Genomic DNA, 26925 nt, shown 5'->3' on the forward strand with positions numbered 1-26925 from the left:
AAAAATGCTTGGATACAATGTGGGTGTTTGTATCATTCTAGTTTTCTTAAGGACTCTTCTGCTTATGTATCAAGAGCCTTAAAAATGTTCATAACCTTTGAAATATTCTTCTAGGAATGATCCTAAGGATACAATCAAAGATGTGCACAAAGATATATATCCAAGTTTGTTTAGTGCAGTGATATTTATATTAGCCTAATTGTAAGTGTCTAATTGGGTGATGGTTGAATAAATAATGAAGAATGGGTAGTCATATAATGAAAAATTATGAGTCAACATAAATCCCATTTTTGGAAAACACTCCTTGACATGGGAAATGCTCACTATATAATGTTAATGGAAATCAAGTAGGATGTAAAATAATGTGATATGGTCCCAATTATTATTATTTTATGTATGTGTATATGTATTTATATTTTAGGATGTGAAATGGGACTTTTTCTATTGTCTGGAACTTTTGGCCAAAGCCCAAAGCTGAGTAATTGATAACAAGTATCCTTACATTCTCAAGAAAGGAGTTAGACACAGTCCCACAGTATTTAAATTAAAAAACAAAAGCAAAAAGGAAAAAGTGTAGTAGTCGCTGTTCCTACCAGGAACAGTCTATGAGATTTCTCAGAAAGGGTTATTTGAAGTGAATTTTGGGGGACAGAATGTGCTTTTCAGCATAGTCTCTTGTGCCTGATACTGCCGTGGAGGTATGCAAAGGTGGGAAGTTGGCTGGAGCAGTCTGCGATAGTAGGCTAAGAGAAGGGGTAGCAGTGGGACACAGGCCTTCCTTTCACCCTTGGGGTAAGGGTATGTGGATTTTTCCATGGGGTGAGTGGGGTGGGACAAGGAGAATGCAATACCAGATCATTCATTGCCTCCTTTTCTGCTCCAAGTCCTCGAAGTACAGAAAAGCCTGGGCTCAGGGAAAAGAGAAGCATTGACTTGATCTAGATCGAATGGGACTTTTTCCTTCCTGCACACGGAACAGTTTCACTCTCTGAAGGTGACAGAAAGGATAGCTATGGGCTCCTTCTGGATCATGGCTAAGGGCGGAGAATGGAGAACTGACGAAGCAAACTGGATGGCAATGGTCGGAAAAAAAAAGTCAAGCCGCTTCATCTTTGTGCTCCACCTCACCCGTCCTGTTTACTCGTCACTCCTAAACGCATCCATCAATGTTGGAAAAAAAACCACACCAAAATGTTATCTGAAATCATCTCCGAGTGGTGAGAGTACAGGTGCTTTTTAATGTTTTCTTTATATTTGTTTCTATATTTTTCAAATTTTCCAAAATAAAACATGTACACTTTTATAAGAATAATAAAAGACATATATCAATAAAAGAAAGATGGCGAGGAAATGGCTCAAGAGAAAAGAGAAGAACCAAGATCAAAATTTTAAAAGGGAGGGCCTCCCTGGTGGCGCAAGTGGTTGGGAGTCCGCCTGCCGATGTAGGGGATACGGGTTCGTGCCCCGGTCTGGGAGGATCCCATATGCCGCGGAGCGGCTGGGCCCGTGAGCCATGGCCGCTGGGCCTGCGCGTCCGGAGCCTGTGCTCCGCAACGGGAGAGGCCACAACAGTTAGAGGCCCACATACCGCAAAAAGAAAAAAAAAAAAAAAAAAAAAAAAAAAAAAAATTTTAAAAGGGAAATGAATTATCTCCTACTTAGTCTAATGAGCACGTTATAACTGTATTTCTGTTGAAATGCCTTTATATCTCTCCCTCTTTTCATTTTCATGCCACCAGCTAGTGCTGAGCCTTCCTCCTCTACCTTAGAAGATGGCAGTGACCTCATAATTGATGTATTTTCCCCCTATCAACATCCACACCACTGATGGAATCATCATCTCTAAACATGTTCTCTCTCCTCTTTGGATTCTTCCATTGCTTCCTGACTGTTCCAAAACAACCCCCAGCTTCAATCAAGGACAGTTTCTTTACAGTCTCTTTACAGTGGGGCAGTTTCTTTACAGTAGGCTAAGCTGAACCCTTCTTGGGCTCTAGTCAATTTCCAACATCCAAACTGACATTTCAGTGTATTCAGATTATAACTGTTTCCTGGAGCTCACTTCAGTTCCCACCCTTTCATTCATTTCAGGAGGCAAGAGGCACTTGGTTTGGAGGTTGGTTACAAGTTAAACAGAATTCTTTACTTTTCTGAACATATAAATTGAATTTACCCGAAGACTTACAAATTCTACAAGTGATGGGACCATGCAGTATACTTTTGTGTGTATATCCCATGTCACATACTACATTGTTTAGCACATAATCGTCTCAGAAAATATTGTTGAATTGATTGAATTTAAGTAGTTATCACAAAACTAATCTGTTAATTCATTACCAGAACTACTAGGATTCTGGTATTTAAAATAGCCCATTCATTTCTTTCCTGAATGATATAAACTTTCTAAATCTTTCTTTCTTTTCATTTGTGGTATGTAGTCATGTGAAAGTAATTTGACATCTAATATCTAAAATGTAGAGTAAGAGAGTGAACTTAGGTAAGAGAAAACAACCCTTATTTAAATCCATGCGTACTTGTATTTGAAACTTAAAATGAATTCTTACTTTCATATTACTGTTGTCATTTTAAAATTACTTTTTTGAGCCTCCTAACAATAGTTACTAAAAATACAGAAAACTTTTCTACCTGTTTCCCTACTTGACCACTTAGGAAAACATTTTTCTCTTGACCTTTTTGAACAGATCCAAGGGAAAAAAAATAGAGGCTCCTACTTGTTTTCTCCACACTTATATTTTATTTGTAAGTAAATTTACCCTGACTCAACACAAGCCAAGGGTTAATTAAAGTGCAAAAAAGAGAGGGAGATTGCACATAGACTAAGGTCAAGTTTTCTCTCAAATCTACAAAAGGGCTATGTCCAGTGGGACTGACACACACAATGTTTCTGTGGGCTGAATATTTCAGAAGCCATGATATAGAGTATTAAATTTGATTTGACCTCATTAACAAACGTAGCGCTGATCACAATACTGATCTACTTTCATTTTGTAAAGTTTATTTTTTTGTAACTCCATATTTGACCTCAAATTGAAACCCATGACACATTTTCTTTAGTCCCCACCCCCCTTCTACTAGAACCCCCAACTCCGCTGCCCTCAGCAGCAGCAATGCTGTAGACCAGGCCTGTCTGCTGGGTTGAAGTTCAGGGGAGCAGCCTGATTTCTGGAGGACCCCGAAACCCGGAGGCAGCTTGGCTTTTGCACCCCAGCCCCTCTGAACTTTCCTCCCTATACAGCTTGGTTTCACCTCCCAGAGTCACACCCTTCCTACTCCACTTTCTTAAAAATAAAGCTCTCTAGACTTCCGGCGTTTCCCTACCTTAGGGTTGGCAGGCTGCAGAAGGTGAAAGCCGGGTTGTTCCTGCTGATGGCAGAGGCAGAGGTATGTTCATGGCTGGAACTCAGAACTCATTTAACCACAGAAACCATGGAAACCGAGGTCTACTGTTAGGTGTGTTCTAGAGTACACTTAGAACTCCAGATGAGGTCTATGAGTCAAATGGACTTGTGTGAATTCTTCTGGGCATCTGCCTACTACTTTAAGGTTGTTTCCTTAGGAAAATGGCTTTGAGTTCCAAACAACTGACCATAAACTGTCTGTGTGTAGAGGGAGCCTCAGGGGCAGAGGCTTAAGTTGTTTGCCCTCTGTGAATTCACACAGGGGTGGGTCCCTCTGAGGGGCTCAGCCCTCTCTACCCCGACTCCAGGCCCAGGACTTCTGAACAACTAGGGAAACCAGGAGCCAACTTAGAGTGAACACCAGAAAGGGAAACAACAGACCTGAGAGGGGAGAGGGTGCACAGGAACTTGGTGCAAAGACCACAGCTGGAGCAGGAAGAGCAGGAGCTCAGGGAAGGTGTGGGTGAAGGATTCCACAAGGTCTTTTGGACCAGCCTTTAGAGACAGTAACAGTGTTATATTGTAAAGTTAGTTTCTATTGACTTGTGCCAGAGTCACTGGTGGGAGGGTTGTCATAAAAAAGCAAGTGGAGCAGAGAATTATATCTTTAGAGTTGTCTAAGAAATGGAGGCCGGGATAGAGTTATCTTGAGGCCTAGAAATACAGTATATTACAGGTGCGTGCATGTGTGTGTGTGTATGTGGAGCGGGGGGGGTGTTCCACTGTTCAGTTGGAACATGATAAATTTGTAGCTACGATCAAGCCCACCCCAACCTGGTGATGACAGGAGGTGTGACAGTGGCAGCAGGGAAAGCAGGAACCCTTAGGAAATGATGACAGATTTGGAGCCACCATAAGGTAGGAGGAAGAAAGATCATGGTCATTTATGAATCTGTGTGAGGCCCCATAGGATCAGAAGGAAGAGGTGCAGGGGCACTGGGATCCAGGGATTGAGATAGAGGGGTCTGATCTAGGTTTAGCAAGTACTTACTGATCTGGTGACTCTTGATTGTGTCCTGGGGAAACCTGGCTGCTTTTATATTCCCCTTGGTGTTTAGCAGAGTGCCATGCATAGTAAAGCAGCCCTTAGTAAGTGTTACTGACAGCCTAGACAAAACTAAATAAAATAGAATTAATATATAATAAAACTAAATAGTTTGAGGTTCAGACCAAAGGCAAAAAGTATTACTGCTGCAATACTGAAGACACATGGTGTAGGTTTAGAAGCTGACTTTAGCCTTCATTGTTTATCATCATAACCGTTGAGTGTGCCCATCCAGTCTTTGCCTTCATAGGAACTGAATAGAATTAGGAAGAGAAACCAGCCTTTACTGGGACAGTTTAACATTTGTTTTATGGTCTTTAAAAGGGGTCTGCTGGGGCTCTGAGCCTTCTCTCCTAACTGAGAGTGGGGTGGGTAATAAGGTGGAGGACGAATCGATGGCAAAATCTCAATAGTGAAGGTTGCAGGGGTGGTGGTGATGCTGGGTAGGAAGGGATTTTCGATGAGAGGTGTAATGCGTATTCTAGCCATTAACTCCTGTAACTGGAAGGAGCAGTTCCAGGTGCTGGGAGTGGAGTATGGCTGCAGAAATTGGCCCGTCTATCCAAAAAATTCAGCCTACGCATTACATCTTGGCATATGAGTTGGCAGTGGAGGGCAGAAACCGCAGACTAGCTTGCTCTAGTCTAGGTGGACTATAATAGACAAAAATGTATGCAACCAAAATACTTCATAAATGCCAAATGCTCTTACTCATGAAAAGTCCCATTTATCATCCTTTGATTTAACAAACATCTGTTGAGCTCATATTATGTTCCAAGACTGTGGTCAGCCCTCTGGAAGTACTGGAGATGGCCTCAAGTTTCTGTGCTTTTATGACTATAATTCCTCAAGAGCAGGGACTTAGACTATCTCATTAATTTTTTTAAAATTTTTAATTAAAAAAAATTCCTGTGGGGTCTCTTTCCTGGAATTTTTCAAAATGGTGGTAGAAACAGTAGCTCTTTTGCTTCTTAGATTCCAGAACGGCTGGCAGACATGTCCATTGCCACTTGGAGGGCCTTGAGAGAATGAGCTCAAACTACAGCCAGAAGCCAAATGAGGGGGAGAGCAATACAGAGGGAAGAGAAACAGGGCAGGACAGAGAGTAAGTCCTGATGATTTTAGAATTTAGTTGTGAGGTCTTTGCCACCCCTACCTTTTCATCATCTGGTTTTATGAACCTATGCTGTTGCCTAGGGTAATTTGACATGGGTTTCCATGACTTTCAGCCAGAGTCCTGGTTTACACGATGTTCAACACTGAACCCATCCATCTTCCTCTACCAAAGCCGCGTCTCTTCCTGTTTCTTGGTTAACAGTTCTACTCACAGTCTTGTTCCTCAGGTCAGAAAGTCATTCCAGAAGTCATTCCAGAATCCTTCCTTCCCATTACCCATGATAGTTAATGATAATCACCAAGACCGAATGAGGTTGCCTCTAAATATCCCTCGAATTCATCTCCTTTCCCCCATTTCTACTGTCACTACCTTAGTACAGGCCCTCATGAACTTTTGCCTGGGGTTTTGCAGTGGCCTTCTACTTGGGCTCCTTCTAGTTTCATCCTTGGTAAATCCATCCTCCCCATGGCAACTATATAAGATATCTGAAATGCAAACCTAGATTTATTAGTACAATGCCTAGCTTTCCCCTGACCCTATCCTCTCCAATTTCTCACTGCATTGATCAACAAAAGCTTATTATTTCACACACAAACCAAGTCCAGGCACTTGTGTCAGTAGCTATGACAGATTTGATAATGAGAAAGAGAGGTGGCCCGTTTCCATTGATTTAATCTTTAACATAGTCTTCAACACTTCGTTTCCTACAAGAGGAAGCCGAAATTTTGCAGGTTGTCATTCATTGCCGTCCCTACCTTTTTAACTCTACCCTTCCCCTCCCCCTTCCACCACAACTAAAACTCCATAAGAAGACTCACTGCTTCAGCCAGACTGTTCCATAATACAGTTACCTGCAAGTCTTTCCCCGATGGTGGCTTGTTTGCACAGATCTCTCTGCCTACAGAGCCCTTCACTTCTTTTCTGTCCATTCACTTGAACCGACCCTCAAGGTATTCTAATCCACACTGATTTCTTGCTCTTCCAGCACCTACATCTTATTGTTTGCACAACTCTTTTTATCACTTATCACATATTGCTTTATATTGATATTCGATTCTTCATGAGTATGTCCTATCTCTGTCATAAGATTTTAAGCTCTATGAGGATGAAGACCAAGCTTTAAGCCTCTGAGTGCACCTAGCTCATTGTCTTGTGTATGGTGGGTACTCAGCACATGTTTGTCGATTTCCTTCTACTGGATCCATTCTCTTGAGTTATGACAGCCCCACATTTTGCTGAATTTTCGATAGAAGGGTTCAAAGAAGACAAGACCAGTAAATTTAAATTTCCAAATGTAAAAGTTATTTGAGGTCAAATTCCTCAGTTCCCACAGAGGGGATGATCACTTTTGTGAGGTACCTAGCAACAGTCCTAAGTTCTACTGAGCAAGTTCCAGGAGTCTGTAACTTTTATGTCAATGAAAATTGTAATTACTAAGTACAATTACAATACTATGGAAACATGAATATTATAATTCATACATCTGTAAAATTGCCATTTCAAGGCTCATGAAAGATACAAGCTCAAGGCAAAGGAGAACAAGAAAACTTTGGAACTAGATTTCTGGTCATAATAAAGAAGTTACTGGAATTCCCTGGCAGTCCAGTGGTTAAGACTCTGCGCTCCCACTTCAGGGAGCACAGGTTCCATCCCTGGTTGGGGAACTAAGATCCTGCATGACGCATGGTGAGGCCAAAAAAAAAAAAAAAAAAAAACCACCCAAAAAACAAACAAACAAAACAGGTTACTTTAGGAGTCTGGGATTATAATTTTTCTCTTTATATATATTCTTATTTATTTTTGAGTGTTTTACCTTAATTTAGAGTTCATGAGCATAGAAAGTCTTCCAGTATTTCTATATATTTTATTTTTCTGCTTTCAAGATTCTCTCTCTCATCTGTCTTCATGGCTTTATTACAAGTATAATGAGAATTTCAGTCAATACCCTGACAATCTTGATATCTAAGGCATTTTTCTTCTAAAGATCTTAGACATAAGTTCCATTTTATTTATCCTCCCATAAAATTTAGTATTTTTTCCATTGTAAGTGGCGTTTTGTACTTGGCTTATGCAAGAAAGGAATTTATTGGCTCATCTACGTTGAAAGTGTAGGGCTAGATCAAGTTTCAGGCACAAGTGAAGTAAGAGCCAAAGAGATGTCATAACTGTTTTGTTTCTCACCATCTTTCTCTTTTGCCAAGTGTTGCCTTTAGTCCTAGGCTTCATATAGTAGCAAGGTAGTAGCAACAGCTCAGGCCCTGTATCTCCTTAGGTTTTAAGACAGCGGAACGAGTGATACTCTCTTTCCTAGAAGTCCCAGCCAGTGGATCTCATTGGCTCTCAGTGGTTTTGTGCCCACCCATAAACCAATCACCATGGCCTTGGTTTCCTTGAACATGATGAGGAGGCATGGTAAGCACCCCCTGGCCTCAAGGGTGTAAAATTCTCCGCCAGAATCTGATGTACTGATAGTGTAGGTGAATTGGCATGAATTTTTGTAGAAACCCACTTACTGAACTCTCAGGAGCCATCAACCTTGGTGACCACATCCTCTCTAAATAATGTATTTCCTTGGCTTTTGTGATGCTTCAATCTCCTGGTCCTTCTTTTATCTTGTCACTCTCTCCTTCCTCTGGCCATTAAATATTCAAACCTCTCAAGGGTAGGTCCTAGGCACTCTTCCCTCTATTCTAGGTGATTTCACTCATACTCAAGGCTTTAATGACCACCTAAAACCCAAGGATTTGAAATTTCCTCTGAAACCCTGAGGACACTTTGCACTCCATCCTTCTACGTCCAACTGACCACTGACTTTTCCATTTGGTTCTCTTCAAGTCACTTCAAACCAAAATGTTCAAAACCACATCCTGTCCCCCAAATAAACCTGTTCAGAGCACAGTGTTTTCTGTTGTGGTGAATGGAACCTCTCCAACTCAGCAAGGCAGAAATCTTTAACACAGCTCTCGCCCTCACTCCCCATTGCTTAGCTGACCTATCACCAAGGCCCACAAGTTTTACTTCCTCAATATCCCTCAAACCCTTCCTCTTCTCTCCACAGTTACTGCCACCTCCGTAGTCCAAGCCATTATCTTCAATCATCTAATTAGTAGAAATCTTCTCAACTCACTTTCAGTGTGTCTCTGCCTTCTTTCAATCTATGTTTTGATTTTCCACTTAGAGCACATTTTTTCAAAATGCAAATTCAATGACTTTCCATTGGTCTTAAGATACAGACCAAAATCCCTACCCTGCTTTACAAAATTTTGCTAATACGACTCCTCCCTAGCTCCTCATCACCACAACTCTCATACTCCCCTCTTGACTTTTGCATGGCACTGCAGTGGCCTTCTTTTACTTTCTTGACACACCATGGTAGACACAATAATGGCCCTCCAGAGATGTCCACATCCTATCACCAAAACATCTGAAAGTGACTTTACATGGCAAAAAGAACTTTGTAGATGTGGTTAAGTTAGGGGTCTTGAGATGGGGAGAGTATCCTGTATTATCCAGGTAGTCCCAGTATAATCACAAGGGTCTTTATAAGAGCAAAGCAGGAGAACTGAAGGCAGAGAACAACATCTGATGGTGGAAACAAAGGTCAGAATGATATGAGGAGGGGTCTCTGGTAACCGGAAGAGGCAGGAGACAGAGGCTCCTCTAGAGTTTCCTTCCAGAAGGAATACAACCCTATTGACATCTCAGTTTTAGGACTTCAGAACGGTAAAATAAGAAACTTGATTCATTTTAAGTCACTAGATTTGTGATAATTTGTTACAGCACCAATAATAAACTAATACACACACTCCTGAGCTGAATATCTTCGGTTTGTCCCTCCAGATTTATTCTCCACCTTTCTTTGTGCTGCTCTGTGCCTTGAGGCTGACCTGCATGTTCTACCTCAATGAGATCTCTTACCTTCTGACCCTGCTTGGGCTTGATCAATGGGAGATACACCCAGGAGGTTGGAGGGGAGAAGGAATGTGAAGTGGGGCTATTTATATCTCTTCCTACCACCTGTTGGGTCTCTGTGGGCTGGCTGCACCCCCCCACCAAAGGCCACAGCTCCTGTCACATGGCCATATTACACATCTACCTGTTCTAGCTTCCAGTAACTGCTTTATTCCCCTGTGCCTTTAAGCTGGGGGCCTGGTGGTAGTGATTAACAGTTCCCTGCAGTTGCTAACCTAGGGTACTGCACCATTCTGTACTGTCTTCCCTATACCCTGGCCTCATCTTATTAAATAGTTTATAAAAAACACTCCTTAAATTACCTAGTTCCCCACATGATGCTGACTAATACAGACCTCAGTATTTTCTCTTCTGCCTCAGGGCCTTGATACATGCTTTTGCCTTTGCCAGGAAAGCCTTTCTTCCCATCTGTGCTCTCTTCCGGTATTAATCTTCAGATTCTTAAACAGAACTTCCTCAAGTCTTTCCTTCCCCTAGATGAAGCCAGGTATTGTACAATCTCATAACACTGTGTGTCTATACTCCTTATCACTTATAGTTGTTTATGAATTCATTTGATTATCGTTTATCTTTCCTTTAAAGCTACATTATCCTATATGGTGGCCACTAGCTGTATATAGCTATGGAGCACTTGGAAGTAGCTAGCTTAACTGACTAATTGAATTTTAAATTTTGTTTAACTTTGATTAATTTAAATTTAAGAACTAATAATAAAATTATCAGAAAACTTTTAGCATATTTGGAACAGCTTAAGCATGGGGACCTACTTTATCAAAATTTATGAAATCCAAATACAGATACAATTTTTCTGATGAAAATTTAGTGTCTGAATAGAGATAGGCTATAAGAATAAAGTATACACTGGATTTCAAAGACTTAGTCCAAAAAGAATGTAAAATGTATCATTAATAATTTAAAAGTATTGATTGAATATTGAAATGATAATGTTTGGATCTATTGGATCAAATCAAATATATTGTGATTCTCAATGTCACTTGTTTCTTTTTACCTTTTCTAAACATGGCAACTAAAAATTTAGAATTCCATATGTGACTCACATTGTTATTTCTCTTGGTAAGTGCTTCTCCAGACTAGAGTATAAAGTTCAAGAGGGCAGTTTTCTCACCCTTGTTTCCCTTTGCATACTGCCTGATGCTTCTTAGAAGATGCTCCTTAAATATTTAATGCACGAGTGAACAAATGGAAAAGTGTGTTTAGTCCGAAAGAGCAGAGTGGTCTTAGGGAGCACCTCACCTTGAGTAGCAACAGGTTTCTAGTCTGCATCACTATGTAGCTTAAGAGTCAAAGTTTTAAGGACAACAATAATAGACCTATACATGTTTCTGCCTCCTGGAAGTTAAGATGCCTACAGTGTGATAGGCATGTAAAGTAGACCTTATCTAGTGATGGGCTGGTATGTGTGTTAGTAGTAGTGGAACAAACTTTGCTGCATGTGGCAGGAAGCCAACTTCGAGGTGGTTTTGAGAGAGATGAGAGCCAGCTGTACCAAAACGTCTCCTGGCACTCATATATAAGAATAAACCAGGGCTGCTCCTTGCCAGCCATTCTCCCTTCCCTACAATGGCCACGTTACCTTTTTGTGACTCTCCTCTCCTTTTCCCCACTGATGTCATCCTTACCACTTTACTCTGGTTCTCCCAGCCTAATCTCACAGGGTATCTTACCCAACCAAGACCCTGCATCTAACTGGGGATGCTTATTTTGTGGACCAGTAGCCTTTTGCTTCTCTGAATGGGCTCTTCAAAGGGAGATGGGGCAGCTTGGTTGGGGCTAGAAATAGATCGTTTGATTTTTGTTGGTAGGAAATCAACCATGTTAATCAGACCTCTGTATTTCAGGTCACACATCTGCATCTTTTCAGCCCCAAGCACCTCTTTTCAACTTGCAAAATGTCATCCTCCCAGGTAGCCCTCCTCTCTCTGAGAAGACATGTGTACAGTCACAGTCTTTGTGATTAAGGTCCCTTGAATGTTGACTCTGCCTGTCTGGCTGGTAACGTTGTAAGTTCTGAGTCATGCGGAGGCTTGTAAGGGGACTTCCCTTGCTGGCCCAGCCCTGCTGCTTTGCCCCTCTCCCTGCATTTTTCACAGATCTCACGCAAGCTGAATTCAGCAGCTTATTTTCATTCATTCCATCTTTATACTTCCTTTAGAGCATGACCTACTTAAGTTAAAGGGAAATACAAACCCCCAAGGAGATTTGCTGACAGCTGTTTCCTGGGTAGAATTAGGTTGGGCCTGTGTCTGAGAGAAGCTTATGAGCTCCAAGAATCATGTTGGCTGAGGATGGAAGTGGAAAAGAAGGGATTGAAGGTTTACAAAAAAGTGTTAGACACAAGTGTGCCTGGGGAAGTGACTGGAGATGGATGATGGCAGGGAAGATTGGGTAAGAGTTTCCCAAGGACAGATCTAAACTGGAGTCTCGATGGTCTGTTTAGTTCGCTCCCTCAGTTTCTTTCTCAGAAGCTCTATCTACTCCTAAAATCAGAGTTCCAAAGAATATGTGTCCAGAAAGAGCAGATGAAGCCAAACCATTATTAGAAGTAAAACACACTTTTGGAAGGCAGTAAATGATAGCACAGTGTGGATGGTAATTTAAGGATGAAAGATAACAGGTGGAAACAGCTACAGACCAAGAGCGGGGATGGTGGAATTTTTACCTTGAATTTGCCAGGGACTGGCTGTGTATGTTAACCAAGTCATTTTGACTCCTCTAAGCCTCATTTTTCTCATCTGTAAAATTTGTGGTTCAGACAAGATCCTGGCTAAGATGCCTTTAGTTATTAAATTCCTTGAAAAACCTAGAATGATTTACCTACTAGCTCATTTAGCTTAGTAAAGTTGTTTACAAGTAGACTGATTTATGTTTTATCCTTTTTCTTTTTTTGATGGAGGTATTTAGTAGGATGGCCAAATGTTAGGGCATAGAAAAGATCAAAGATCCAAATAAGCCCCACACCAGACAATGGCCTTTGGATCATGGACGGCTGATTGGCTGTGGACTTTTGGTGCCCTCTGGTTATGAGTCATCAGCCTCATCACCCCAGGCATCCAGTCCCATGAGGCGATCCTTTTCTCATCTATTTGTCCAGTGGTGCGTGGGAAGACTAACTACCTCCATGACTAACAGCCCAGAATCTCCTGGCTGAGCCCTAATGTGCACTTTGCATGCTGTTTTCATTCAGTTGTAATGGCGTGAATGGAGTAGGCTCTGAATAATGTTTAATGCTAAATTCCACACTAAACCATCTGGTGTATATTAGAGCAGCTGGCAAAACTAGTTATAGAAGATCAAAGTACTCTTAGGTCAGCTTATAAGCTTAAACTTAACTGTAACAGAATTTAGTATTAAAAGAGACTGGAATCTATCTAATCTAATGCTAACACTTTAGAGATAAAGTGAAGATGAAACGACTTGCCCAAGGTTACAGGTTAGTAGTGTAAAATCAGGACCTGAAAATACTACCAGATTCTCAAGTCTGTGTTCTTTCTACTATAATCTATTGCTTACATAAGAACCTGAGTATATTTTAAATACAATTAATTAATCTTTTGTAAGACCTGAGTATATTTTTAATACATTTTGTTAATTTTCAATATGCAATGCATGCACTACAAAATTTAAAAGACACAAGGGGTTTACAGTGAAAATTTAGTCTCCTATCCATTACTGTCTTTAACCACTTAGTCTCCTCCCTCTTTGATCAATCTGGAGTTTATTTTAGTATAATGTGTGAGGTAGGGATCTAACTTTATTTTTTGCAGATGATGGTCCAGTTATCTTACTAGCTGATAAGGTGTGTTTCCCTTATTTATGCTTCTGTTTTGTAATTTTCATGTTTATTCTTGCTTGTTTTTTCTTCTGGATGAATTAGAGAATCAGCTTGCACATTAAAAAAAAGTTGTTTTTTTAAAAATGGGATCATGTTAAATTTATACATTAATTTAAGGGAGATTTGACAGTGTTATGAAGTCAGCTGTAGAGCTTCAGGACATACTTTCCTCCCTGATAAAAAGATACATGGTAGGAGATACTATCCTTTCTGCCTTTTGAGGTGGTTCTATGAGGGTGTGGTTGTCACACCTTCAATCAACACACCTCACCTCACTCTTATACTAAAATACATTCCAGCCATACTGACCTCCTTGCTGGTTCTTCAACTCAACTGGCATGTTCTCTCTGCTCCGAACACCCCCTCAGCTCAGATATCTGCATGGCTCGCTCACCTCCCTCAAGGGTTTGTGCAAAGGTTAACACCTCATTGAGCCTACCCTGACTACTCTATTTAAAATTGCTGTTGCTTACATTCCCAGCTCTCCTAATTTTCCATACCACTTATCACCTTCTAACATCCTAGGTAATTAATCATTATGCTTATTATTTATTGTCTGTCTCCACCACTAAAATGTAAGCCTCAAGAGGGCAGAGATTTTTGCCTATTATATTCACTGCCATATTCCAAATGCCTAAAACTGTGCCTGGCATATAGCAAGTGTTCAATAAATTTTTAATTGAATTAAAGTAAAGAAGGTATCTACCTAGTAAAGGATTTTATTAAGAACAGACGTTACATTTTTATCAAATATGAAATATCTTTTCAGTATCCATGGAAATAATCATATGACTCTTTTCTATTTTCATTCCCAGACATGGTAAATTATATATTACATTTCCTAATAGTAGAATATCTTTGCATTCCTGAAATCAACTTAGTCATGGTATATTATTCCTTTATAAGGTGCCTGATTTTGTTTGCTATTGTATTCATTATATTTAGATTTTTGAGTTGATACTAAAAGTGAGATTGGTGTAAAGTTATGTCATGACATATTTGTTTAGCTTTGTTGTTACTGTTATGTTAGCTTCAAAAATAATTCAGAATCCCCCCACCCACATTTCTGTTAATGTTTTGGAATCCATGTATTATGGACTTTATTCTTTCTTTGATGTACAGTTACTTATGCATTCTCATGAATATAATCTCTGGGTCCTCAAATTTTCTATTTTGTTATGCTTAGTGTCTTATAAAGTTAGTCATATTATTTTTCATTTACACATTCGAAATTAAACTAGAGTTAATGACCTCAAGAAAAAATCACCTCACAGCATACGTTCTTTTTTTTTTTTTTTTTTTTTTTTTTTTCCTTTTTGCGTTATGTGGGCCTCTCACTGTTGTGGCCTCTCCCGTTGCGGAGCACAGGCTCCGGATGCGCAGGCCCAGCGGCCATGGCTCACGGGCCCAGCCGCTCCGCGGCATATGGGATCCTCCCAGACCGGGGCACGAACCCGTATCCCCTGCATCGGCAGGCGGACTCCCAACCACTGCGCCACCAGGGAGGCCCCATACGTTCTTTTTAACCAGGTTTCAATTAACTGTAAAGTTTGGGTAATATTGTGTAATGAACCTGTCTCCCTCTTTCCTTCCTCCCTCCCTTTCCCCTTTCTCCCTCCCCCCTCCTCCTCCTTCCTTCCTTCCTTCCCTCCCTCCCTCCCTCCCTCCTTGCTTCCTTCCTTCCTTTTTCCCCTGTTTCCATCCTTTGACATAATCTAATCTTTGCTCCAGTTTTAGCTTTATTTTTTGCATAGAAACATTAAAAGAAACCCAAAACCCAACTCCTAAACTATGCATTTTCCTCCTTGAAAGCTCATACAATCCTAAAGCTATAAGTTCCTTGTCTTCTAGATGATAATACAGAGGCCCAGGAAGTTCAGGTGTCCTGCCCACTTTCATTCTCACAGGAGAGTCAGAATTAGGTCCCAGATGTCCAGTGCCGTTTGCATTACACAACTGCTCCTCTCATTTAGTTGTGTGTGTGTGTGTCTCCCCTCTTCTGCTTTTCCTTCCAAGCCTTCTCCCTTCCACAGACAAATATTAAATACCAAGTATGTGCCAGCCATTGTTCAATGTGTTAGGAGATATGAAGATGAACAAGGCAGTCTCTGTTTTCTAGAAAGTTACAGTTTAGTGAGGGACGCAGACAAGTAACAAATAATTACAATACAGCATGAAGATGGGTGCATATGAAGGTGGTCAAAAGATACAAACTTTCAGTTGTAAAATAAGTAAGACACTGGATGTAATGTACAGCATGGCAACTAGTTATTAATACGGTACTGTTATTTGAAATTTGCTAAGAGGGTAGACCTTAAAAGTTCTCATTACAAGAAAAAGAAATTCTTTGGAACTATGTGTAGTTGTTACCGATCAGGGTCCTTGGGCTGTACCCTGCTTTTGCTCCCGGCACCTCAGAAGTGGCAGTTGTGTTTTGGCCTTTTCGTATCTTGTTTTTAACTTGCCCCAACTGCACATGCATGTGGTTATTTTTAGTCCCTTATAGTTTCTTTGTATTCTGTTGCTGGAGGAGGTGAGGAGATGTTTGTCCAGGTGCAAGCACTGCAGTAAAGGGTCCCAGGTCCCAGGTCCCAGCCTGTTTCATAGTGACAGATGTTAACTAGACTTATTGTGATGATCATTTCCAATGTACACAGATATCAAATCATTGTTATGTTGTACACCTAATGTTCGATGTCAATTGTGTAATTTTTATAATTCAATAAAAATGAATTATATCTATCCCTTGAATATAAGATAAAAAATTAAATTAAAACATTTTTAAAACTAAATTCACTTGTTATGTATGGTGCCTATCAAATGTAAATGGACAGAAAGCACAGTGGAAGGGGGTCACTAAATGTGAATGAAGGGTCAAGAAAACCTTTACAGTCTTGGACTTGGGCCACAAGGAGGATTCTGCTGGTACTCGCCATTCCTCTAACTCAAGTGTTCTATCAACAAGGATGCGTGTCTAAAAATATTCTCATTCCGGGGAAGCTGCTTCTGCCTAGAGAACCCTGTGGTTAGAGGCGCTGTTTTCTCTGTACAATAATCTCCATAACTTTTCCTTTCTGTTGATAAATAGCAGTCCCCAAACCACTTTGGAGGTCTCAGTTCCATCCTATAGGCTTCTGCTCTCTATCCCCTAGGTAGAACCGTCTCTTTGGTAACGTTCACAGCCTTCAGCAGTCCTAGGGTGGTAGAAACTGATTCTTGGGAGGGCAGAAGATGAAGATGTTTACTTGTATGTCTAAAACAAGGGTCCTCTGGTAGTTAGTCAAACTGTTAATTGCTCAGTTAGTGCATTGAGGTAACATTATTTATCTAGCCCAAGAAATTTCTCAGTTTATTTACTCTTATCATCATTCCTAAACTAGTTCTTTATTTAACACATTGTGGGTGCCTACTGGGTGCTCATGTCTGGATAAGGCATTGTGAGATACAAACAATTAGAAGACATGCTGCCTGCACTGTCTTGTTCCTGACTGCCCAAAGGAGGTTTCAGTCTAGTTGGGAAGATAAGACAAATAGAAACCAAAGATAAATAATAAAGTAAGTCACTGTATAATATGTCTCAAATGGGACAATTTTTACTACTGAATGCAGAAGAGGTAGTGATTGCTGTAGAATATACCAGTTTGTATTTGCCCCAGATTTGCACATCTTCGAGCCTGTGATGATTACTTTTAGGTGTCAAGTTGGCTAGACTATAATACCCAATTTGGTCAAACACCAGTCTAGCTCTTGCTGTGAAGGTATTTTTTAGATGTGATTAACATTGAAATCAGTGGACTTTGAGTAAAACAGATTATCCTCTATAATGTGGGTGAGTCTCATCCAATCTGTTGAAGGCCTTAAGAGAAAAGCCAGAGTTCTCTGAGTAGAAGAAATCATGCCTCCAGACTCAAAACTGCAATATCAGCTCTTAGCTGGGTCTCCAGCCTGCCGGCCTGGCCTATAAAAATTTTCAACTTACCAGCCGCCACAATCATGTGAGCAATTCTTTAAACTGAATCTCTCTCTCCCTATACATACCTCCTATTAAGTCTATTTCTCTGGAGAACCCTGACTAATACAAAGCCCAAAGATTCTCATCCTCTTTCAACTTGGTCTTTTAGGTAAGAAGATGTTTTCACTGAGATGCAATCCCATTCATTTCTTTATCCATTCCAGAAAAATTTTATTAACTATCTATTTGTATGTGGATCAAGAGTGTAGGCTTTGAAACCAGCTTGTCTAGGTTTATTTTCTAGTATGATCTTCAGTTTTCTTATCTGTAAAATGAAGATAATAATGGTACTCTCAACTGAAAAAAATGCACAACCTGAAAGTTGAGAGTTATGTTTTATTCGGCGGGCAAAACTGAGGACTTAAGCCCAGGACACAGCATCTCAGATACCTCTGAGACACTCCTCTGAAGAGGCAAGGGGGCAGCCAGGATATATAGGAGTTTTTGTAACAAAGACCAGGTAGTCGGAACATCAAAAGATTACTGTTAATTAAAGAAAACCAGATAGCTCAAGTTAGGAATTTAGCACTTTTCTATGTCTGGGAAGATGCAAGAGTCTGGGCTCATTGAAATCATTCCTTTGATATGCACCTCAGCTAGCTGGGGCCAGTATCCTGTGTTTTCTCATCTTGAGTTTCCTCAGGGTGCACCATCAGGGGTGGCTCAGGGTCTGATGGTTTGATGGTGGGCATTATGTTTCTATCCTGAGTTCCCTCAAGGCTCGCCATTGGGTGGCTGTAATGTGATGGCTTGTGGCTGCAACATCCTTTGCTTACTGATATGGCAGGCAATATTTTTCATTCATAGTACCTAATCTTTTATGGTTGTTTTGAAGAATAACTGAGTGAATAAAAACATGCTTAAGTGCTTTCAACAGCTCCTGGCATGCAGTAAGCACTCAATACATGTTAGCCATCTCTGTTATGACTGTATACCAGGGGGACTGTGCCTGGCTTTGTAGAAACAATGATAAATATCATATCCAGTGATAATTATTAGCTCTTAAATTGCTCATGGTCTGTTTGGAGAGTCAGAGAAACAAACGTACAGTTCTAATAGTGTGCTAGGAATGTGGATGGAGGTGTGCACAGGGCCACAGGCCGTTCAGGGGAACACAGAGTTGGTGTTCAGAACCCTGAGTGATCTGGACCAGGAAAATCCATGGAATTTTCCATGGAAATCGAAACTGAGAAACTATAGTGTATTCAAGGGAACTGTTTGCCTGAAGTAAAGGGTGTGAGTGTAAGCTGGTGGGACACAATGAAGCAGATAAGCCTGATAAGATGAGGCAGATAAGCCTGGGGCTAGATGATGGAGGCCTTTGTTGGCCAGAATAAGAGATCATCTGCTCTTTATCTTGCTGATATTTAAAAGCCCCACTTCCCCAAGTGTTTAAAGCCTTTTGAGGTATTCTAGATGGGGAAGCCATTATAGCAAAACAAACACATACATGAATGAATGAATGAGTAAATAAATGCCTTAAAAATGTATTTTAATGGGAGAACAATGAATTGACCTGAATTTCCTGTGTGGTGGGTCTCGGTTGGGTGATTTTGCCTTCCCTGGGGACATTTGGCAATGGTCAGGAGACAGTGCTACTGGCAAGTGGGTTGAAACCAGAGATGTTGCTAAAAGTCCCAGGATATACACAGGACAGTCCTCCAGAACAAAAGCCGTCAGGTCCAAAATGTCAATAATGCTGATACTGAGAAACCTTACTGTAAAGAACCTGAGAAATAAGGTTGGAGGCGGATGAGGTTCTGAGCACCTTAGCGCATACCTTTAATGCTGTGACAAGAATCTTGGAATTTATTGTACAGGCCATTAGGAAGCCAGTGAAGGTTTCTGAGTAGAGAGTGATGGTGAAGGTTGTGTTCTGGAGGATTAATCTCTGTGTGGAGGGAACTGAAGGAGTTCAGGACATGTCACCCCCCCAAATAGGCCACTTTGGTATATTGATTATTTTGAGCCGAAGGCACTTGAAAAACATCAAATGCAGGGAGAAGCTTTCTCTGAACTTTCCTTATCTACTCAAGACAGATCCTCCAAAAGGAACTCAGTTGTGATAGATCCCCTGCGGGGAGTTTCCTCCACCAGGGAGGACTGAGTCTTATCACAGGAGAGGAAACTAGAAGCTGACAGGGTACCTAGACAAACTTTATCACAAACTATCATACCTCCCATCTGTTCTTCGAAGGGCCCATTTATCTTTCTTAAACACCATTTATGCTCCTTTAAATTGCCTATATTCCCTTTTGCTATTAAGATGATATGAAACTCCCACTGCTTTTTTGGATATTCACTTTTTTTCCCCTGTGATATCCCCATGCACATAATTAAGAAGTAATAAATTTGTATACTTTTCTCCTGTTAATCTGCCTGTTGTCAGTTTATCTAGTAGACCCAGCTATTGAAACTAGCAGGGTAGAGGGGAAGTCTTTCCTCTCATACAGGACATTGGAGGGTAGAAGGGACCAAAGCAGAGAATCGTGTAGAAGATTATTGCGATTGTTCAGACTCCAATGTTAAGCCTAAGTGTTTGGGAGAAGATGGAGAAGAAAATAATGAAAACTGATGGACATAAGAAGGTTGGAAAGGAAACTACTTTGGAGGAAGATAATTTTTTTTAGGAAAACATTCGTTTTAAGGTAACATTGCAATTCATGCAGAAATATCTCCCATGCACACTGACGTGTCGACTGAAAAAAAAAAGCACAACCTAAAAGTTGAGAATTATGTTTTATTGAATATTTGGCAGGCTTTCTGAGGACTTAAGCCTGGGAGGCAGCCTCTCAGCTCTGAGGGACTGCTCTGAAGAGGTAAGGGGGGAGCCAGAATATATAGGAGTTTTTATGACAAAAACCATGTAATTGGAACACCAAAAGATTACTGTTAATTAAAGAAAAACCAGTATCTCAAGTTAGTAAATTTAGCACTTTTCTATGTATGGAAAGATGCCAGAGTCTGGGCTCATTGACCTCATTCCTTTGATAGGCACCTTAACTATCTAGGGCCAATAAGTATCCTGTTTTCTCCATCCTGAATCCCCTCAGGGTGCACAGTTGGGTCTACTGCAGTGGCTGCTGGCTTGATGGCTGCAATATCCTTTGTTTACTGATATGGCAGGCAACATTCCCATCCACAGGTGTGTGCTTAGGAAAGAAGACAGGACTGAGGTTATAGGAGTCAACAGGCTAGAAGTGACCAGCAAAATAACAGTGGACTAATTTTTTGGGGGAAAATGTTGGCAAGAGAAAAGCATTAGGTTGAAGACGAGGGCAGTTCATGATGTCTCTTCTCTTTCCCTGTTTTATTTTTCCTTTCCCCAATCCTCACCAGTGTTGTAAATGAGTAGAATGGAGGAAGGTGCTGCTCCCAGATAGCCTGACTCCATATTGGTATTCAAGATCCTTAAATGACTGTTTATTACATTGATTAGCTGAGTGTTTCCTGGAAATCTGACTCCCATTTGAGGACTAATCCCTGAAAAATTAGCCTGATCATCTTTTTTTTTAGCCTGATCATCTTAATGTTTCTTGTTACTTAGATCCTCAACCAGGCTAGACAGTATATTTGTAATCACAAACAGAACATTGGCTAGATCTCTTCCTTTCCCACTGTGCCAACACACCTGTGTTGGTGGCATTCCATAGATTGGATATTTTTGGATCTTGATTACTGCTTTCCCTAATGTACCTCCTGTATCTTACCAGTATTTTTCTCTCCCACATACCATATATATATATTTTAACATCTTTATTGGAGTATAATTGCTTTACATTGTTGTGTTATTTGCTGCTGTATAACAAAATGGATCAGCTATACGTATACATATATCCCCATATCTCTTCCCTCTTGTGTCTCCCTCCCACCATCCCTATCCCACCCCTCTAGATGGTCACAAAGCACCGAGCTGATCTCCCTGTGCTATGCAGCTGCTTCCCACTAGCTATCTATTTTACATTTGGTAGTGTATATACCACATACCATATTAACTACTAACTAGAGTCTCTGCAGATTGAAAACTTGATCTGGGTGGATAGCAATGCAATGAAGAAGGAGAGGGTATTGAGGGAAAAAAAAGTCAAATTTATTTGGTTAAAAAGGGGAAAAGCCATTAAAATGGATTTTTAGTCAAGAATTACATAGAACCTTAAAAAGGAAGGAAATCTGCCATTTGTGACAACATGGATGGACCTGGAGGATGTTATGCTAAGTGAAGTAAGCCCAATACAGAAAGACAAATACTGTATGATCTCACTTATATGTGGAATCTGAAATAGTCAAACTCATAGAAGCAGAGAGCAGAATGGTGATTGCCAGGGGCTGGGTAGAGGAGGAAATGAGGAGGTGATGGTCAAATGGTAGAAAGTATCATTACTTTAATGGCTTTAACTTATTTACTCAGAATTTAGGCTTTTTTTTAAAAAAATTCTTTTTCTATGAGAAACAATGCTGCAGTGAACTACTTTGTGTGTAGATCATTTTACACATATGTGACAAGTACCTCTAGAGAATACCTTCCTAGAATAAGAATTGTTGAGTCCAAGGGTATGTGCATTTGTAGTTTTGATAGATATTCAAAACAACCTTCCATAGAAATATACCCAGGTTAACCTCCCACAATATACAGGATGGTTGTTGTGTTCTTAAATTTCTCAGTTTTTGTCCTTCTGATAGATAAATCATAGCTTCTTGAACTTTTCTTTTTACAGTGTGACTGAATATCTTTTCATATGTTCAAGAGACTTTTTTTTTGTTTTTGGCCACACCGCTTGGCATGTGGGATCTTAGCTCCCTGACCAGGAATCAAACCTGCGCCCCCTGCAGTGAAAACTTGGAGTCTTAACCACTGGACCGCCAGGGAAGTCCCAAGAGACATTTTTAAAATTAGCATTCTTTTTTTTTTTTTTGTGGTACACGGGCCTCTCACTGTTGTGGCCTCTCCTGTTGCGGAGCACAAGCTCCGGATGTGCAGGCTCAGCGGCCATGGCCCACGGGCCCAGCCGCTCTGCGGCATGTGGGATCCTCCCGGACTGGGGCATGAACCCGTGTCCCCTGCATCAGCAGGCGGACTCTCATCTACTGCGCCACCAGGGAAGCCCAACATTAGCATTCTTAATGTTCCCCGGGCCTTGTGAATCCTAGGCAAGGTCCAATTTATCCATAGGTCAGCTGGGTCAGTAGCCTCCTGCCAATGGGCAGGACCTTAGCTTTCCTTCCTCTTGCTGATGTTTATTGAACTGATAGGCCAAGAGTTCCCTCTTCTTGTGGCTCGGAAGGAGCTCTCCCTGCATAGAGGGTATACTGGTCCCTGCTGGCCTTTCTACCATCCTCTGCTCAGGCTGTCCCTTCTCCCTCACTAGAGTCACCTGCCTCAGACCACTGATGTGTGGATGCCACATTCGATGCCCAACCCTGGCCTCTGCTGCACTGAACCAGCCTTTACCTCTGACTTTCTTGGCTGTCTGTTGTCATCCAGGCCCATCTGGAGTTCCATTCTTTCTTAGCTGTCTCTGGTCACATAATCTCAATGCAGCCAATGCTCTGCTTAGCTACCCATAATGATGACCTCTATCCTCTCTTTGAGAGCGTGCTATACACCCAACACTGTTGTCAGTTACTGCTGTGGCAGAGTACCATAGACCGAGTAGCGTATAAACAACAGAAGTTTATTTCTCACAATTCTAGAGGCTGGAAAATCCAAGATCAAGGCACCAGCTGATTTAGTGTCTGCTGAGGGCCCTTTTCCTGGTTTATAGATGGCTATCTTTTCCCTGAGTCCTCACATGGCAGGAAGGGTAAGGGAGCTCTCTGATGTCTCTCTCTTTTTTTTTTTTTTTACATCTTTAATGGAGTATAATTGCTTTACAATGGTGTGTTAGTTTCTGCTTTATAACAAAGTGAATCAGTTATACATATACATATGTTCCCATATCTCTTCCCTCTTGCATCTCCCTCCCTCCCACCCTCCCTATCCTACCCCTCTAGGTGGTCACAAACCACCTAGCTGATCTCCCTGTGCTATGCGGCTGCTTCCCACTAGCTATCTAGCTTACATTTGGTAGTGTATATATGTCCATGCCACTCTCTCACTTTGTCCCAGCTTACCCTTCCCCCTCCCCATATCCTCAAGTCCATGCTCTAGTAGGTCTGTGTCTTTATTCCGGTCTTACCCTTAGGTTCTTCATGACCTTTTTTTCCCTCATGTCTCTTTTATAAAGGCACTAATCCCAATTATGAGGGCTCCATCCTTATTACCTAACCTCTTCCCGAAAACTCGACCTCCCAATACCAGCTCACTGGAGATTAAATTTCAACATATGAATTTTGGCAGTGGAGGGGGTAGGGTGGACACAAATATTTAGTCTATAGTGACTGTGCTAAGTGTTCAGTGCTTTGCAGGAATTCTCTCTTTAAGCCTTTACAAGAACCCTATTTATTTTAAGGATGAGGAAACTGAAGCTCAGAGAGGTTACATAAACTCCCCGAGGGCAGACAGGTAGTGAGTGGAGGAAGCATTGGAGGAGTGAGAACTCCTTCTCTCTTTCTGTCTAAAGTGAATGCTGTTAATTGCCCTAGTACTGGTGCTAACCAGATCTTGACTTCCGGGGTTTGCTCTTCGTTGCTTTCTGGGGTTTGCCACCATGTCTGTCCAGCTCATGTACACCTTTCTCTCTCTCTCTCAATCTATTAAAAATGCCTTCCTCGGGGCTTCCCTGGTGACGCAGTGGTTAAGAATCTGCCTGCCAATGCAGGGGACATGGGTTCGAGCCCTGGTCCGGGAAGATCCCACATGCTGCGGAGCAACTAAGCCCCTGTGCCACAACTACTGAGCCTGCGCTCTAGAGCCCATAAGCCACAACTACTGAGCCCACGTGCCACAACTACTGAAGCCCGCGCGCGTGCAGAGCCTGTACTCCGCAACAAGAGAAGCCACCTCAATGAGAAGCCCACACACCGCAACAAAGAGTAGCCCCCGCTCGCTGCAACTAGAGAAAGCCCATGTGCAGCAACAAAGACCCAACCCAGCCAAAAATAAATAAATTAAAAAAAAAATCCTTCCTCTTCAAATTGGCCGGGTCTGTTTTCAGGGAGATGAGTGGGAGGGGAGAAACCACCGCAGCGGCCCTCTAGCCTAGGAGCTATAGCCCAGAATGACTCAGGTCTTGAGGTTTACCCTTCAGATTTCCTCTTCCTAAGGCACCTACATGCTGCGGTGACGGAGCGGGGGGAGGGAGTGGAGAAGGACGATTAAGGGCCTCACATTGTAGAGAACCCATCACTCCATTCGGCACTTCATTTGCTACCCAGGCTGGCCCAGCCCTCCATCCCAGATGCCTCCCTCGGGGATTTTTCTCTCAGGAGCCTCTTTGTCCTCCTTGCAATCTGGTTTCTATCAGGAGACCCAGGGCATCAGATCCATGCATAGGTGGATCCCTTATACCATGTGGTCTCAAAAGACCTTCCACAAGCAGTTCTCAGGGTCTAGCAAGTCAGGGGCTGTCCCTAGACCCTTGTTTAAGGGTCCCTGAACCTTGCAGTGGTCAAGAGGCTCTCTCTGTGCTGAACATAGGAAGGCCAACTACACATACAGAAATGTCTGGGCCTTAACCCTGGTTCCATCAGACCATCCCTTAACATAATCTGTACCCTCCTCTAAGCCTTGTTCCTTGGTCTTGCCTGGAGGAAGGACAATGAACCAAACAGGCTCTTAAAGTTGAATTCACTTTCCTCTGTATTTCTGTCCTTGTTCTCTTAGTACCACTGTGTCTCTCTTCTTTTTATTTTATATTATTTTGTATTTAACTATAGTTGATTTACAATATTGTGTAAGTTTCAGGTGTACCGCTTCAGATTCTTTTCCATTGTATGTTATTACAAGATACTGACTATAGCTCCCTATGCTATATGGTAAGTCCTTGTTGTTTATCTATTTTCTATAGAGTAGAGTATACACTACTATAATATTAATCCCATACTCCTAATTTATCCCTCCACCTCCCCTTTTCCCTTTGGTAAAATAAGTTTGTTTTCTATATCTGTGAGTCTGTTTCTGTTTTGTAAATAAGTTGATTTGTACTATTTTTTTAGATTTCACATGATGTGGTGTGATATATGATATTTGTCTTTCTCTGCCTGACTTACTTTACTTAGTATGATAATCTCTAGGTCCATCCAACAGTGTTTCTTAATTGTCCATCTGATCCCAGGGCCACTGCCTTGGGCAGCTTCTCCTTCTCTCTCTCATTCCAAATAGCTGGATTCACACCCTTCCTTCCCAGCTGTCCTGCTCAGACACACACACACACACACACACACACACACACACACACACACACATTTTAAAGATCCAAGATTTTTTGGAAAAAGAAGTCCTTTCCAATAGAAGCTTTACTTTGTAACTTGTGACTCCAGCAATTTGGCTGGAAATTAGGTGGTATGGAAGAATTCGGCTTAATGGATGGACACAGTGCAGGGGCAATAGCTTTGGGGGCTCAGTACCCAGGTTCTACTCTGCTAACTTGTGTGACTTCAGGGAAGTCACTTTGCTCTCGGAGCCTCAAGTTTTCTCATCATCTATAAAGGGTGGGGCTGGACCAGCTGCTCTCTGGACTTGTGAGGAGAGGCAAGCAATGGTCAGCCTTCAGCAAAGCAAGTTACCAGGGCCCCCAGCTTCTGGCCACAATCGGAAAGAGCACACATCTTTTCCTTACGCAGTCTACCACAGGCTCTCAATCTTGGCCTTATTGACATTTTGGGCCAGATAATTCTTTGTTGCACCGGGGTGGGCGGGTGTGCTCCTGTGTATTGTAGGATGTTTAATAGCACCCCTGACCCATACCAGTAGGACCCGCCCTCTAGTTGTGACAACCAAAAATGTTTTGAGACATTGCCGAATATCCCCTGGGGTTGAGGCAAAATCCCCCCCAGCTGAGAACCACTGGTCTACCCTATACAACTTGTACAGATTTTCTTCCTGGAGTAAGATCTTCCTTCCAAGAAAGCCAGACAGTAGACCACAAAGGGTGCTACCCTCTCCCTCTGTGGGTTGTAATCTGAGGGCTGTGGACACAGACCGCAGCAGGTTTAGCAACTGTGAGCTTATTTCCATTTCTTTGCTATTTTCTCTGGTATTAAACATCTTTACACTGGCTACCTGGCAAATAGTGGTGTCTAATGAGTGTTTTGAAGCTCTGGAAGAGGTGGATGTTGGTCCACAGCAAATATGTTTCCTCTAAACTTTTTTTTGGAGAGACAAGGAAACTCTGTAAATTGACTACAAGAAGCCTATCTTAGTCTAAACTCTAAAACCTCGAATCTTTGCTCTTGGCTGCTTGTGACGAGGTAGGTGAGCCTTCCCTTGGAGGGGCCTGCGTGCTCAGTGAGGCTGGTCAGAGAGCGTTAGGGATAGAGCAGCAAGATTTTGAACTGTGTCCAACAATGGAAGCCAGTGAAACTAACCCACAGAGCTAGGTCACTGCAGAGGACAGACCTACGAGCGAG

The sequence above is a fragment of the Mesoplodon densirostris genome, chromosome 15 (genome assembly GCF_025265405.1).
Source record: "Mesoplodon densirostris isolate mMesDen1 chromosome 15, mMesDen1 primary haplotype, whole genome shotgun sequence".
Taxonomy (NCBI): Eukaryota; Metazoa; Chordata; class Mammalia; order Artiodactyla; family Ziphiidae; genus Mesoplodon; species Mesoplodon densirostris.